This window comes from Condylura cristata, unplaced genomic scaffold, assembly GCF_000260355.1.
Source record: "Condylura cristata isolate star-nosed mole 26May11 unplaced genomic scaffold, ConCri1.0 scaffold00005, whole genome shotgun sequence".
NCBI lineage: Eukaryota > Metazoa > Chordata > Mammalia > Eulipotyphla > Talpidae > Condylura > Condylura cristata.
In genome coordinates, this window is record NW_004567106.1 from 60,664,190 (window position 1) to 60,680,096 (window position 15,907).

A 15,907-nucleotide genomic window follows, 5' to 3' on the forward strand; every position below is an offset into this window, starting at 1 on the left:
TGTGGAGGGGCGTGTGTTTCATGCTAAGGCTGTGTGGAGGGGCGTGTGTTTCATGCTAAGGCTGTGTGGAGGGACATATGTTTCATGCTAAGGCTATGTGGAGGGGCGTGTGTTTCATGTTAAGGCTGTGTAGAGGGCGGCCACAGACACATCAGCTGGGCCCAGCTGCATCTCCAATGTCAGCGGTGACAGGCAACCAGTGGCCACACCTTATCAGGCAACACAAACACAGCCTGACAGGAAATAAGGCCATTAGAGGGGGCTGTTTCTTGAGTTTTTATTGTTTTTGACTAAGCGTTTCGTAAGACAGGCCTGGGACAGCCTCATGCTTTCCTTCTTTTGTTGTGTCAAGAGTTTCTTTCAATGGCCCTATGGAGAGATTTAGCAGCTTTCATTCGAGAAATAATTTCTATCAAGATAACTGGCTCAATGTGTGAAATTTCATTCAGATGTTTTGATTAGAGAGAATGAACGCTCGCCCTCCTTATTCTGTTCAATTAACAAAGCTGAGCCCTGAGGAATTCTGTAGTCTCATCTATACCAGCAAGGAAAAAACCATTTTCAAACAGCACTATTAAAACTATTCCCACTAACCAAACCAGTGTTTAAGTTAACCAAAATGCATGTGGTGAGAGGTAATTTCTGTATAGAAATAGCTGCATTTTAAAAATTCATAAGTTGCCTGACCAATATTTTTGCATTTTGTAATATAATAAGTGAAATAAACTCCAAGGAGGATGCTTTGAAATGTATAATATATGCATTTAAATCTTCACTATGCTTCTTAAAAGACAAAATATTATTCGTGGAAGCTATTTTTATTACTTTTTTTATCATCAGGAGATTAATTTCTCCCAGAATCCCATGATTTATAAATATTCACTTATTGGAATTATAATAATGGCCATCATTTTTCAAGAACCAATTTAAAGAATCCAATTAAAGTGCAGAATATTTTAAAACTTTCCAGTCGTAAAGTTGTCCTTTTGAAACAGTAACATGGACTATAGCAGAGCTACTTACTCAGCAGACCGAGTGCTGTTCTCAGCCATCTCCCATAAACTGGCAGGTTCAAGCTTAGAGCAGTGAGGTGGAGAAAGTCCAGATGGTAAAATGTTCAGACGCTCCTACCCCTGAAAACATTAATACAATGTTGGAGTGAGAATGAGAACAGGAGAACTCTCTCTCTCTCTCTCAAGTAGACCATGTAGAGAGGGAGTAATTTCTCTACTCTCTGCTTTCTGTTTTTCTTAAGTAAGGTCTCCAAACAAGTTAATTCCTGGCCTGGAGCGGTGGGTGACCTGAGACAGCAAGAGCTGATATTACAAGTGACCTTCTGTGTGAAGAAGCCTCTCTGGGGAGAAGCCTAGGTCAGCGGATGGAGCTGGCCAGTACAGCCCCGGGGAACCGGCTGGCCTGCTCACCCGTGACCGGAAAGGCCCTAACCTGTACAATTCGGCACACAAACTAAGACACTTTTGAAATTGAAAACGAAATTGCTGTAATACTCATTAACCAATAAAATCTTTTCATTACACTGGTTTTATTCTAAAAACATAAAGGAACATACATCTACCACATTAAAGGTCAAATTCAAAGGTTTCTTTATATTATATGAACACTTCAAGTCTGACTAGCAGACTAATTCTTCTTGGACTATGTTCATGTACTTTAATCTGTTTTCTTTTTAACATAACTTTAGACTCGAATATTGCGTTGCTGGTCATTTTTTTTTTTCTGAAAAGAAAAAGGTGCTTACTAAAAATGGTCTTACTATTTTTAATTTTTCACCAAGTTGCCACAACTTTTTTCAAAGTTTCATTTTATGTTAACCTGAAACCGCTAACCTCTTCATTGGCTCTTCTGTGTTTTACTTTAGTTTTAACAAGACAATGCTCTCTTCACAGGTACGGAGAAAGTTGTCAAGCTCAAAGCAAATTCTGCAAAACAGAGAAGAGTCTCAATTCTATTTTCTTACACCAAAACTGTAAATATTTTTGTCTATCTACATAGCTCTGAGATGCTGTCTTTTTGCAGAAGCTGACGTCCCCCCCCACTCCTGCTCCTCCAATCTGCTCAAACTAGATGCAGTGTAAACCGTCATTCCCGCCCCCCCCCCGCCCCGTGCTAATATCATCATGCCACTTCACACCTTAAGCTCTACAGTGGCTTCCCACTGCCCCTCAGGTGTTAACCCCAACCTGAGTATGGGCTCCCAAGTCCAGCACAGCTGAGCCCCTTGCTAGCTCTCTGCCCACATTGGCCATGTACGTGCCCCAGGCACCACGTGCTCACTGCTCCAGCACCCCTGCATGCTCTGTTCCCGCCACAAGGAATGCTCTGCCCAGTCACTGCTGCCCAGCATTCTGAGAGGTCTTCTAGATATAGGAATTCTCTCTCAAAGTACGCTGTCCTTTTCCTATGAAGCAATCATCCAATCTGTGTTTACTGATTTGCTTTAAGAAAGCCTAGCTTCACCAGACAGTAGAATTTCATGAGAGGTAGAACTCATTCTCATTTAATTCACCCATGACCACCACCTGATTCAATACTTTGGCACCATATGGCCCTTCAGTAAAATATCTGTTGAAAGAAAGGCTGAGAAGAGGCGACTCAGAGGATGAAGAACTATCTAGTTATTTCAGTCAACTGTTGTCTAAGACCAAAACACTTCATACAACTCTACTGATAAATCCCATCACATCATCAGTATTCTCCCTTCATACAGACATGTCTAATCAGCATATAAACAGTCTGTACCTGGGGGAGTGGGTGGAAAGGTCTAGAGGGAAAAAGAGAGGGAAAAAAAGATATTTTCCTTGACGCCACACGCCCATGAATAAACCTCCCTTTCCTGTAATCCAACTTTATAAGACTACTACTTCAGGAGCTGGCTGTATCTGCTGTCTCCAGTTCTCACCTGAACTTGTTCCAATCACGCATTTGTCTCCGCTGTCCCCTGAAATTGCTCACTAAAGCCACCGAAGACTTCCACCCTGACCTATATCCAATGGCCAAGCACTGAGGTGTGCACATGCAACAAATTATAACACCATTTAAACAGTTCATCAAGACCACCCTCAACGCAGTACCATGTTACCCCCAGAGAGGCGTAATGGAATCCATTTAAGGCCCCTGGGACAAAAAGCATCAGACACGATTTTTATTGACTCTCATAGTCAATTTCCACGTTGCTGGACCTGCCAAGAAGCAGGAGGTGATCACACCCCTTTCCTTACATGCTTTATCCGTTTGACTTCCAGGCCCTCACACTCCTGTCTCCCCTCCCATCCCCTGGCTGCTCCTCCCTAAACTCTTGCTCCCCGACCTTCCGACTGAGAGGCCCAGGATTCCCGATTCTGAAACTTCCTTTCCACGTACATGTTCTCCCCTCGGTCATCTCTGTGGCCTCATCACTCTGACTACCACCAAGCATGAACCTCTCTCCTGACCTCCAGGGTCGTATTCCCAGTGCCTCCTTGCCATCTCCCTGGGTTGTGTAAACAGGCATTTCACAAGACTCATCACCCCACGCCCACATCCGGGAGCTCCTGCGTCCTGGAGTTTGCTACCTCACCACGCTGATGCTCCTCCAGCAGCTAATGAACAGCAAGTCCATCCTGCGAGTCATCCCTGACTGTCTCTCCCCTCAGAATTCACATCCAGTTCATCAACGAATCCTGCTGCTTCTGTTTTTAGAGTGTGGCTTCGTTCGCACCATTTCTCCCTGTTTCCCCACCATGGCTGCCCTCCGTCACCTCCATCTGGACAAGTCTCCCAGCCGCGTCTTCCCATGTCTCCCAACAACCAATTCTTAAACTCTCTGCCGCGGTAAGTGCGGCAGCACTGGGTCCTGCAGCCCGTCCCCAGGGCCAGCATGCGCTCCTCCCCAGCAGGCAAATTCAGCAGAGTCCTCTGCTTCTGCCTCCGCCTTCAGGAGCGCCTGGTGCCGTGAGCTTCACCCTGGATCTTTTACATAACTGTGCTTGAAAATATTTTTCACTGGGTTCTTTAAACAAAGATTCACGTGATAAATTTCTGCTTGAGTTTAGTTCCAGGAAATGTTTGGTTTCTGCAGATGTTTATATGCTTCCGGTTGTCAGTACATGAAAAGTACAGAATTGTGTTTCTTTTTCTCACTTTAGTAATTAGATAACGAGAAATTAAAAACATTACTGAAATCTGCTCCATACTGATAGATGGGAATATTTAAAGCTTAGGTTTCTTTTAGTGGGGTTGATTTTCTTTTTTTATAAAGTTATTTTAGCTTTTAGCCCTAGCCCTAAAAGTTCAAGCCATTTGCAGTGTTTTGAGAAGCAAGAAGAGCTGTCAACCATAAAAAGCATATATAACATTCACCTGCTTACAAATTCTGGTATGAAGTGGGCAAAAAAGAGAAAAGCACAGTGGTGTTTGAATACTGAAAGGGTATAAATGCCTGGAATGAAGTCCAATGTGATCCAAAAGATACAAAACATTCAGAAAGAAACGAAACCACACTCTCCTCCCCTCTTTGTTTAAACCTGGTTCACCAGCTGGAATATCAAATAAAGTCCTGATGGAATTTTCTTAGCAATAATAAAAAGTCTGAAATTTTTACAGACTACTTCAGTAAGCAAGTTCTTCAAATGTTATTTTGAAAATGTGAAATGATTTAGAAAAGGGCACTAATCTGGTCTTGTGACAGGGATACATTCTACATCACTTCATTTGGAAAGCAGTCCAGAGTACATGTGGGGCCGAGAACTGTTTTTAGCTCCTTCATTCCTTCTCAATACGGGTGTTTAGCAAATAAGCTTCTCCTACAGTAGTAAGTGGCAAAAGTATCCTTAGAAATCCTCAAAGTATGTATTTATTACTCTATTTGTATTCTACCTCCTTTCACAAAGCCATTGAGATAACCTATAAAAATGCAGGTATTAAAGTAGTTATATTTTATAAAAACACAAATTAAGTCAAGGTAGGGGAAAGCATGCAATTGAATGAACCAAAAAGTGACTTAAATTAAGCCATAAATTTGGCCTTGTCCTCACCCATCAATAAAGCAAAAAGAGGAAAAGGATCAATTACAAAATTCACACTGGCCACAATGGGATGGTAAGTCTCAGGAGAAATGGAATTTGTCCTGGTAATCAAAGTTCTGAGAAACAATTCACGAGTGAGCTATTATATTTAAATTAATACAATGGAGTTTTTGACATTGTCCCTGACAGATCGTAACTTTCACTTAGGAGTTCCTTACAGTGAATATAACATATACAAAAATAATCCAAAGCTCTCTGATAATCTGAACGAAAAGTAAAACTTTGGAAGTCTGACAAAGCTTTCCGTATGATAAAAATGTTCTCTGTCTACAATGTGCCATTTGGTCACCACCAACCACATGTGGCTACAAGCACTTGAACTTGGCTAGGGTAAACCGAGACCCTGAATTTCTAATTATATTCAATTTTAACAGTCACCTTAAGAGAGTAAATACCTACCTCTGACTGCACTGTTCTGAAACATCAGGTATCGAACTCTTTTTAGTAGCAAATATCACTTTGATGTTGGCAAACAAGTAAGGAAGCTAACACATAAAGTTAGTGGTACAGGGGATATTTTAATATATTCAAATGTATAATATTAATTCAGCATAAATGGGTTTTCCAATAGGTTAAGATTTAGAAATTACAGCTTATAAAGAAGAGTTTTAACTTAGATCAGCCCTAGTAAACACTTTACTTTTGTTTTTTGTGAAGACGCACTGGGCAACGTCCATGTGGGACTCTAATTACACATTGAGCCACCCAACTCCCAAAGGCTACACACAGCAGACATCTTCCCGGGAAGCAGCTGAAGAAAGACAGCATGCCAGCCAAAGCAGCTCCAGGTGTTCACTTTGTGGAGAGCTCTCCCATGAGACCGCAAGACCATTCACGAGCTATTCTCTTTGGCATTCGAATGGTAGGCCAGGTTTAAAGAGACGAGAAACACAGAGCAGGTACACAACAGGCTGATTCAGAAGCCCAGTGTCCCCCAACAGAAGCCAGTATCTCAGGCAATGCTCCCACCAAGCTGCTAGGGACTAAAGGAAGTTCATGTCCGTCTCTGAAACTGCTCCTAGGACACTCGAAACTACTGCCTCTAACCAAGAATTTACAGTTCGTGTATAGTTCCTCCCAATCCAAACACAATACCAAATAAAGGTCACTTTTACCGTAAGCAGTGTTGCCTAGTAACATGGTTGACTTTCCACTATTATCAGGAGTCAGAGGAACAGAGCAGAAAGTTCATCCAAGGTCAGACCTGTCCTCAGAGAATGAGGAATGGTTTTGTTAATTTTCTGCCCACCTTCCATGATTAGAAGGATAATAATCCTAGCATATTAATAGTAAAAAAAAAAAATTCCTAAACTTCATCAAAGACCCATTTAAAAAAATCAAACTTAATAATTATCTCCATTAAAAGGAGACCAAGATGATTGGAACCATCATTTCTATTCAATAACAGAGAGATCCTAGTCAATGTAATAAATATAAATATACTATAAATTGAGAACAACCATTTTAAATAAGTGACAAAACTTTTCTTGTCTCCAAATGGCAATTGTTTGTGTAGAGAACTATGAAATAAATTAAAATTTATTTTAGAATTTTGATCAGTGTTGCTGGATATAAGATCAATGTACAAAATTAATGGTTTCCTATACCCCAAAACACCACTTTGCAATTTTAGTAAGAAAAGTTATCATTTAAAATGACAACTAAATGCCATAAGCTTTCTAATAATAGATCTAACCGAAAAAAAAAATACTTGAGAGCTTACACAACTATGTGGAAAATATTTGTGGGTGGAAGACCTAATAAGTATCCCAAAGCTGAAATCGGTTTTAATATGACTCTACTAAAACTCTTTACTGGAACTTTCAAGGACTGTGGTAAGCTGATCCTAAAATTCCTAAGTAAAAAGAGCCAAAAATAGCCTTGACAAAATTGAAGAAGAAAACATTTAGGCACCTTGTCCTCCAAAATCTTAAGACTTCAATTAAACCATGGGAAATTAAATAGTACAGACAAGTGAAAACAACAAAACACCCAGAAAAAGACCTGTGTGTTTGAAAATTTGATAAATAATAAGTAACAGTACTACTCACCAGGAGTAAAGGATGGACTATTAAATAATGGTGCTCAGACATAGGTCACATGTAAAGGAATAAAATTAAACCCATGTCTCATAACATCAAGAAATATTTGCAGTGAAATTAAGGGTTAAAATGTTCGAAGAAAGCTTTCAGGGAAAAAACTATTGCTATACTGAGGATTTTAAAACAAGACATAAAAAGTAGGAATTACAAAGTGAAAAACTGATAAATTTTACCATGTTATATTTTCTTTAATTCTAAAGAAAAGATTCTTTAAACAAATGAAAATCAAGCCAAGGATTAGGAGAGGATATTGATAACAATAAAGATATTAATAATAATGTGTTGATTGACAGAATGTATTTAGAATACTTTACAAATGGTAAACACAATTGAATTTTTTGAGAGGAAAATATTGTAGATAGCTAACAGACAAAGAAGTAAACCTGAGTGAAAACTAAACAGATGCCCAAACTCAGCACAATGGGCTTTTTAACACTAACAAGATGTAATTTCATACCAGACTGACAGAATGCAAAACAGTAATGAAAAAAAAAAATTAACTGATTGAACTACTCTGCAACTTAATGATCTATAATAAAGATGAAAATGCTTGTATCTACAACCAAGTAATTCTACTCCTGAATATGTTCCCTAAAGAAACTGGCCATTTAAGGTGGTAGATGTTTAAGAATGTTTGATTAGCATAGCTTATAATAGCAAAAACTTGTAAAACTTCAAATGTGCATCAATTTGAGATTGAGTAAATGTTGAGACTGAATAAATGGCCATACCCGTTTATAATGAAATATTACCTATATTTGAAAAAATCAAGAACAACTACAAATATACAAGATGGTAAGTATTTTTTTTAGTAATGTTAAACTTCTGCACAGCAAAAGAATTAAAGGTAAAAAAGGCAACACGCAGGATGAGAATATCGGCAAACAATACAGAGTTAATATCATAACTATAAAAGGAACTTCTGGCAAATCAATACCAAAAAAAAAAAGAAATCAAATGACTCCCTATTAAAAGCAGGAAAAGAAATTGAATAGATTTTACCCCAAAAAAGGCATTCAAATGGCAAACAGGTACATGAAAAGATGCTCAACAGCACTGATCATGAGGGGGGATGCAAAACCACAGTGAGGTATTAGGTCACCTCTGTTCGGGGGAAACACAGTGAGGTATTAGGTCACCTCTGTTGGGAGAGACATCAAAAACACAGAAAACAGGTGCTGGCAAGTTATTTGGAGAAACCAGGATCCTCGTTGGCTGAGCGTGGTGATCTAAGTAGTATGGCTGCTGGGTAAAACAACATAGGAGTGCCTAAAGAAATTAAATGTGCTGAGAGATCCAGCAACTGTATCTCTGGGTTTATTGAGAAGAACAGAAATCAGATCTCCTAGCGATAGCTGCACTCCTGAGCTTAGTGCCTCATTATTCCCAACAGTCAAAAGAGGTGGAGACAATCTCTATGTCCACCTAGGGATGACTGGAGAGAGAAAACTGTCACGTATGGACAACGGAGCATTATTCAGACATAAAGAGCAGGAAATCCTGCCACGTGCCATGCGGGTGAGCCTCGAACAGGATTTGCTAAGTGGAATAAGGAGAGTCCCAGAAGGACAAACACTGCCTGATTCTACTTCTCTACAGCAGCTGTAGAAGACAAATGGGCAGGAGCAAAAGTGAAAGATGGAGCCAGGGCTGGGGGAGGAATACAGAGCCTTGCATGCACGAGGACAGAGCTCTAGAGAGTTTCTCACTGACGACAGAGTGCGTCAGTTCTGCCAAGAAGAAAGAGGTTACTTTTCAGTACAACAGAGAAAAAACGTGCAGTGAAAAAAGTTGCAGATGAGCACAGATAGTTTACGCACACACACACCCCTCTAAAATAAAGTGTGAAATCATGTAAAATGATGTTACATGCATAATGGAAGGGCACGTATAAAATATGTGCAGAAATGTTGAATGTTAAACCCAAGGGGGCTGGGTTCTCCTGAGGAAGGAAGTGAACAGACACCTAGCATGCAGCACAGCAGGCTTTATTTGACCTGCGTTAATTTTACTTAAAAGAAACGATAGCGATGTTGTTAAACTGATTAGGTTTCTGTGTTTCAAATGCTTCACTATGTACAATTTGTAGACAATACTACTAAAAACATTACCTTCCTTCCTTACAAATGGATGTGTTTCATCTTTTTTGGTAACAGAAGGTTCCACGGAACCCACTTGGGGGGAAGGATCAGTCCCAAATCAGAGCTAAACCAAGTGTGTTCATCAGAAGTTTCTATCAACCTGGCCCTCTCTGGTGGCCCAACGAATTTAAAGTGCAGCACTATAAGCCAGCCGCAGCCGCTTCAGAGTGAGTTCAATGCCCAGCCCCGGAGGTGACCCACAGGGCACAGCAGACATCTCCTCCCCTCAGCATTGTACACTTTGTCGATATACCTGTTCTGCTCCCCACTCTGTCTCTGGTGAATCTTCTCACTGCCCCTGGACCTCTGGCCTGTACCCCAGTTCTGTATGCATAAATAATCTTTGGGGGGGGGGGAAATGTTCTATCAACTTAAGTGAAAATGTAAGAATCATGAACATCACTGATGATGTCTGCCATCTTGCAGGGCAAGAATAAAAAACCAGAACCAAATCTGAATTAAAATCCATGAACAAACTTGTCAACCTTTTTCTTTCAGTTTTCTATTCATTTGTCATTTCATTTGATGTCTTTTTTGCTGTTTACTGCCCCAATCCCTCTCTAAAAAAGAAGGTTCTCTTAGGTTATTGTTCTAAGTAGTATCTGCCCCTGCCTCAGAAACCTGCCTCTAGTACTTCAGGATAATGTAAATAGACGCAGATATGAAAGCTATCACTGAGCTGGTTCCTGAAGACGCAACTGTGAATAAGACAAAAAAATTCCTGTTCTCACAGACAGACTTTCCAGTCAGTGGCGGTCGTGACAGATAACTAATCTATTCGGACCTACGACAGTCCATGGCTGCTGACATAAAGGCAGCGCTAAGAGAGCAGAGAAATCTAAACTGAGCTGCAAGGACAGGGAGTGAGGCAGCTGCCACAGTCTAGAAGGGAAAATCCTGAATCTCGTCATCTTCACATAACCAGAAGCCCCAGGCTGGTGACTCAGCCACGCCAGGGATGTACAAGCTGCACCTGTTTCCACACTTCACCCTCAGTGTGGCGCCGGGTGCCTGAGACAGGTGCCCCCATGCTTCGCAAGCCCAGTGAGCAGGACTTCCCACAGAATTCTTTCTATTATCAGGGAGGAAAACCTTTCCTGAAGCCTCCCAGCATACTCCTTACATCTCACAGGCCATAACTGGGCCGCAGGCTGATTTTCAAACTAACCAATTGGTTTAAATGGAACCTTCATGTTGGTTGGAGGCTGGAGGGCCCCCCCCACCGAAAGCACAGGGACCAGCAGAAACAAGCAGATTCTTGAAGAAAACTGGGGTCCTCTCCCAAGAGCAGTGAAAAGTCGCAAGAAAAGCAACCAGGAGAATGTGCCGTAATTGGCACGAATGGGAAATGTAAAGAAATAAGAGATCAATGTGTTCTTAAGCAACAGCACAGGATATTTAATTTTTTATGGAGAAAACTAAAAATAAAGAAAAACAAGTACAGTTTGAACTAAGAACACAAAGAGTGGGAGAAAGCTCTGGGTAGCGGAGGGAAACCTGGTTCTGGATATCCAAGGCAGTTCTGAAAGCAGAGACTGAGAAGACGACAGGCTGGTCCTGTCTAAAAGTTAAAGGTAAAAATTTAGGGAAGAAAAAGTAGTTTTACTTAGCTGTTAGGTATCTTAAGAACAGTGAGAAAATGCATGAGCACATTTAAAGCCCATATTGAGGGCAGAACCTCTCAACAGCTCTTTGTTATAGTAAAGGCACTGAATGAGTGGACCAGTGAATGAATGGGGCTGGAGCTGAAGACTATTCGGATTTTTTTTGGCTGAAATAACATTGCATCATGGGTTTATGTAAGTTTCAGGAGTTCGTCTTTGACAATCAGCATGTGTAAGTGCTACTTTAAGGTCACTGCTAGAGCCGGGAACTACCAAAGGCTTCTAATCAGGAGACACATGTGACCAAAACTATTTCCAACGATATCTCTCGTTTCCAGTAAAGAGAGTGGACTGGAGGAAAATGAAACAAAGAGTGATCTATTGGGAAGTTACGGAGATCATGCAAGTTTAAGATTAGCAGGGCCTGGATCCAGAGGTATAAGAACTGGAAACCAGAAGTATGACTTTTAAAAGCGGCGGTTGTACCTAAGTATACATGTCTTGCTCACCTTATCTACAAACAGTCACAAGCATGTGCAGTAGTGCAGCACATGACAGGTCTGCTGATTACTGCAAAAGCAGAGGACTCACCTAATTTATCTGACCCTGAAATTTAAGGCGTTTTTACAGTACGTGGTTTGAACAGCATTTAGCCTGAGTTTCTTTTTCAGCTCCAACAGTACAGATTAAACCTGCACCCATCAGAGTCGCAGTCTCTGGGGCCTCCTAGTGCTAACTGCCTGGAATGACAGCCTCATAGCAACTTCTCATTAGAACAGTACAACCTCACCCAGTCCTCCAGGGTTTCTTCTACATATACATAAATAATGACACACACACACCCCGCCCCCAGATAGCATCCTGGACACTATTCACAACCATACAAAGTCCATGACTGACGACAACAGCACCCATGGAGCTCAGGGTGCCCACCATCTGCGGCATCTCCAGCATTATATTTGCCTCGAACAATCTGTGACAAGCCAAGCCAAGAGTTCTTCCTGATTTGTTTTTGTTTCAAACCAGATTTTAACCATGGGAGACCAGGAGCAGCATTCAAGAAATACTTAATGACTGGCCAACATGTGTTTGCTAAGCTAAATAATGCAAGAAAAAGATTAAAGCTTCCCTCACCCAACAGCCTCAATGTATGCAATAGTCATCAATTTATGAAGAACTCGGAGCAGGTGTCAAATATTATATAACTCTTTCAAATAACAATGAACGTTAACAGGAAATCAGTGATGTTTCAAGATACATCAACAACATGAGACCACAGTGTCTGAGCGAAAGAGTAAACTAAGACTTAAACCTAACTCTACCACTTCATTATTATTTACCAAATTGTTCATTGGTTTATTCATTTTGCCCAAAACCCCTGGCACATTTACAGTCACCTATCTTTGTCAGTCAAACTGGCGAGCTTGAGCGTCAACCACCATAGATTACTCCTTGGTCTTTATTTTCAGTGCCAATAAACCAGAACCCATGTCAGGCACACATAGAAGGCTCAACATGTTACTATAAAAAGAATTGATGAGTTAAGTCATTGTATCAGTATCAGTCTGATTTAACTCCCTTAACAACTACATTCACTCAAAAATACAAGTATCAAACAAATACTATTGCTCGTCTACTTTTGTGGATTAAAAATAAATAAAGGGGCCCTCCCAGGTGGCGCAGTGGGTTAAAGCACAGCACTAAGACACTAAAGCCACTTCAGCAGGAGTTTGATCTCCACCCCGGAGGTGACCACATGACCAGGCAGACATCTCCTGACCCGCCCGCTGCTCCCCTCAGCAGTGTACTTCGTCAATCTGCCTGTTCTGCTCCCCACTCTGTCCCTGGTGAATCCTCTCACCAGGGATAAATAAATCAACCTTTTTAAAAATAAATAAAAATAACTAAGATTCTGCATTCTGTCCGGTTATTTCTGGTGTTTCCCTTAGGTAACGTCACTCATATCACACTGCTATGTGACTGCTGCTACACACAGAATTCCTTACATCTTGTAAATATGCTCTTTATCTGCCAGTATTTACAGAGGATTTCCTATGTTCTAACCTTTATTTCTTTAGGCCTCCCGTGAGACAGAACTTACTGCACCAGTCACCCTGCATGCATCTAGATCCATCTTGGTGTCCGTGTGAAGTATGCAACGCACCTGTGTTTACTGCATGTCAAAATAGTTACCTGCTGACTAAATATATTCTGAGTGAGAAAGTTGAGGTGCCACTTGATATTCAAGAATCATCCTGCTCCAATTGAAGCTAGAGGATGCTTTATTAAGTTTCATCAAACCTCACAGTATGGATGGTGAAGGCAGAAAAGGAAGGATAATTAAACTGGAGCCGTCTACATCTCAGGCCTCTCGGGTCTCTAGGACTTCAAACCACAGGACAATCACACAACGTTATCGGACCTTCGGAGTCTGTGTTCTCTTGACCCCACCTGCTGGGCTTGCTCCCCAAAAGAGCCAACTCCACATCTCTGGCCTTCCAGAACCTGCCACTAAGTGGGCCAGGGCAAGCATGTTCTGAGAGATGACAATTAGAGGTAAACACTTTTACTTAGGGATCAAATTCTACCTTAAAACAGGATCCCTTCTGCCAGCCTTTCCCAGGTATTTCCTACTTGGGTTCTGTCACCCTCTCCGAATCAAGTGCATGTGAGTTCTGTCCTGTGAGGTCACTGTGTACCCTGCTCTCTCTTGTCTACCAACAAGAATCCCCAACCTGGTCCTCTGTTCCAGTTCACACACACACACTAACAAGCACCTTGGGAATCAAATGCTGTCCACCTGGACTAAGTTGTTTTAACAAGAAGCAGGTTTATTGTACTGGTACTTGACTCAGCGTATCTACAGCCACAAGCGCAATAACCTCACCGTACTCAACTTCACGGGAGGCCCAGAACATTCACAGGACTCTAAGGCTTTCCATAGTTGTATTTTCCCACTGGACCTGACCTTTCTGTAAGGCTGCTCTCACTCCATTCCCAGGCCCAGGCTGACCTCTGCTCTCAGGCCACCACACCCCTTTTCACCCCACCTTCCACCCACTAGCCCCCACACTAAAGAGAGGAAGTTCTTTCCCTCTAGGCCCCAGATCTAGTCCTTTTGGGTCAAAGCTTTCTTTCCTGACATCAGACCCACACCTAGCCACTTGGTGTTCTTCCTGAGACTTCCTTCTTTTTGAGCATATTCTCAACCCACTCCTGTTCTGTTTAGCATGAGTTCTTATTCCTTGCTAGAAGCCAGTTTTTTCCTACAATCCTGCCAAGCATCACCCACCCACTCACCTGACTCAGCAAGAGTCACACAAATTGCATACTTTTAAAAATACCTTTGCTGTATCTTCGGCATTGTTCTCTTTACCATTTGAATAAACAGTAAGGCATGGACATCTGATTACAGCTCAAGACCCCGACTCTAGGTAGGCAAATGTCCCCTATGTCCCCACTGTTTGTGGTGAGAATCTTCAGCTGCTTTTAAATCTACATAGTCAAAACAAGAGAAGAGTCTTGAGATAAAGCAAGAGACTCTACATTTATCAATCACCTGGATATCAAAACACTTAAATATATACCACTTACAGGTTGTAAAATGTCTGATTCTGCCAACCTTCCAGAAAAAGTAAAAAATATAATGGAGAAAGATTAACTATATCCTTGCTGATGTGGCAGTATTTGCCTAAGAAAGACTTTAGAAGTTGTGCAGCCCCTATGACTTAGCCCTCGCCCTCACATTTCTTTAAATTACTTTAGGTAACCTGATCTACTCTAATGGCCCCAGAGAACCACTTACCCTTTCCCAAGCATCCACTTGAAGACTGAACCTGACTTTTGATACTCTTATTTCTCTAAACTCATTCCAGAACTGGGCTTCTGAGAATGACTTTCTAATGTCAACACAAACTTCAGACTTCGGGTCTCTCTAACAATTGGTCACAGAATGAAGATGAAACTCAAAAACTCAGTGGTGTTCTAGAAGCTTTCAAGTCAAACACTGGACAAAGATCCAGAGCTAAACATGCAGCCTTCCAACACACACAGTCACTGGCTCACGTCCACAAAGATCCCAAGTTCTGGGAAGAACCATCCTATAGTTTAGCTTTTTGTTTTGCTTTACTTTATCAGGATCATCCACTTAAGTAATCTTGATAGGTCGTTCTCACTATTATTTAGATCTTTGAAGAAAAATGTCTTCCACTGGCACAAGACAGCAGAGTCAAGAACTCAGAGAAATGCTGGTAGTTTAAAAACTTGTCTCAAGCGTGGCACATTTCAAATTGTGGCTTTGGCTTCTAACACTATATAGTCACATTACTTGAATAGCGTTTTGTTTTGTGAGAGCCTTAAAAATGGTCATGTATCTTTCATTTTTAAAAATATTCTCCTTGGCCCTCCCTGGTGGCGCAGCGGGTTAAAGCACTGCACTAAGAAACTATGCCACTTCCGCATGAGTTCGATTCCCGCCTGCCCCGGAGGCGACCACATGGCATGGCAGACCTCTCCTGACCCGCCCGCTGCTCCCCTCAGCAGTGTACTTTGTAGATCTGCCTGTTCTGCTTCCAGCTCTGTCTCTGGTGAATCCTCTCACCCTCCGCATCTCTGGCCTGTACCCCAGTTCTGTACGAATAAATAAATAAATCTTTAAAAAAAAAATATTCTCCTTGTCTATCTGTGATTAGGACGGAAACTATAAATTTGATCAGAAAAGCTTTTCTTTCACAAAGCTACATATACCTCCTGTTAATTTAGTTCTGTAAACCACCTCATATAAATTCTGAAGTGGACAAATATGCCCAGACAACGTTAAACAGTAACTGTGTGAGGTCAATTACACACGTCTCCATTTTGGACAAATGTCTGACTCTCTTCAAAAACCTTTTTTTTTTTTATCTTGCACAAACTACTTACCTGCTCTGATGTTCAGTTTCTTGAGTTTCTTGTGGGGCTGAGACCAGTAACCACCC

At 41.3% G+C, this 15,907-nt stretch overlaps 1 long non-coding RNA gene across 2 annotated transcripts in view; it reads right to left on the bottom strand.

Annotated features, from left to right (window-relative positions):
* LOC105853246 overlaps window positions 1-15,907 on the bottom strand; it is a 63,457-nt gene that overhangs the window by 19,318 nt on the left and 28,232 nt on the right. For both annotated transcript variants that reach the window (XR_001145106.1, XR_001145107.1), the window contains exon 4: window positions 1,024-1,133. This is a non-coding gene — a long non-coding RNA (uncharacterized LOC105853246). The remainder of the gene's footprint in view (window positions 1-1,023; window positions 1,134-15,907) is intronic.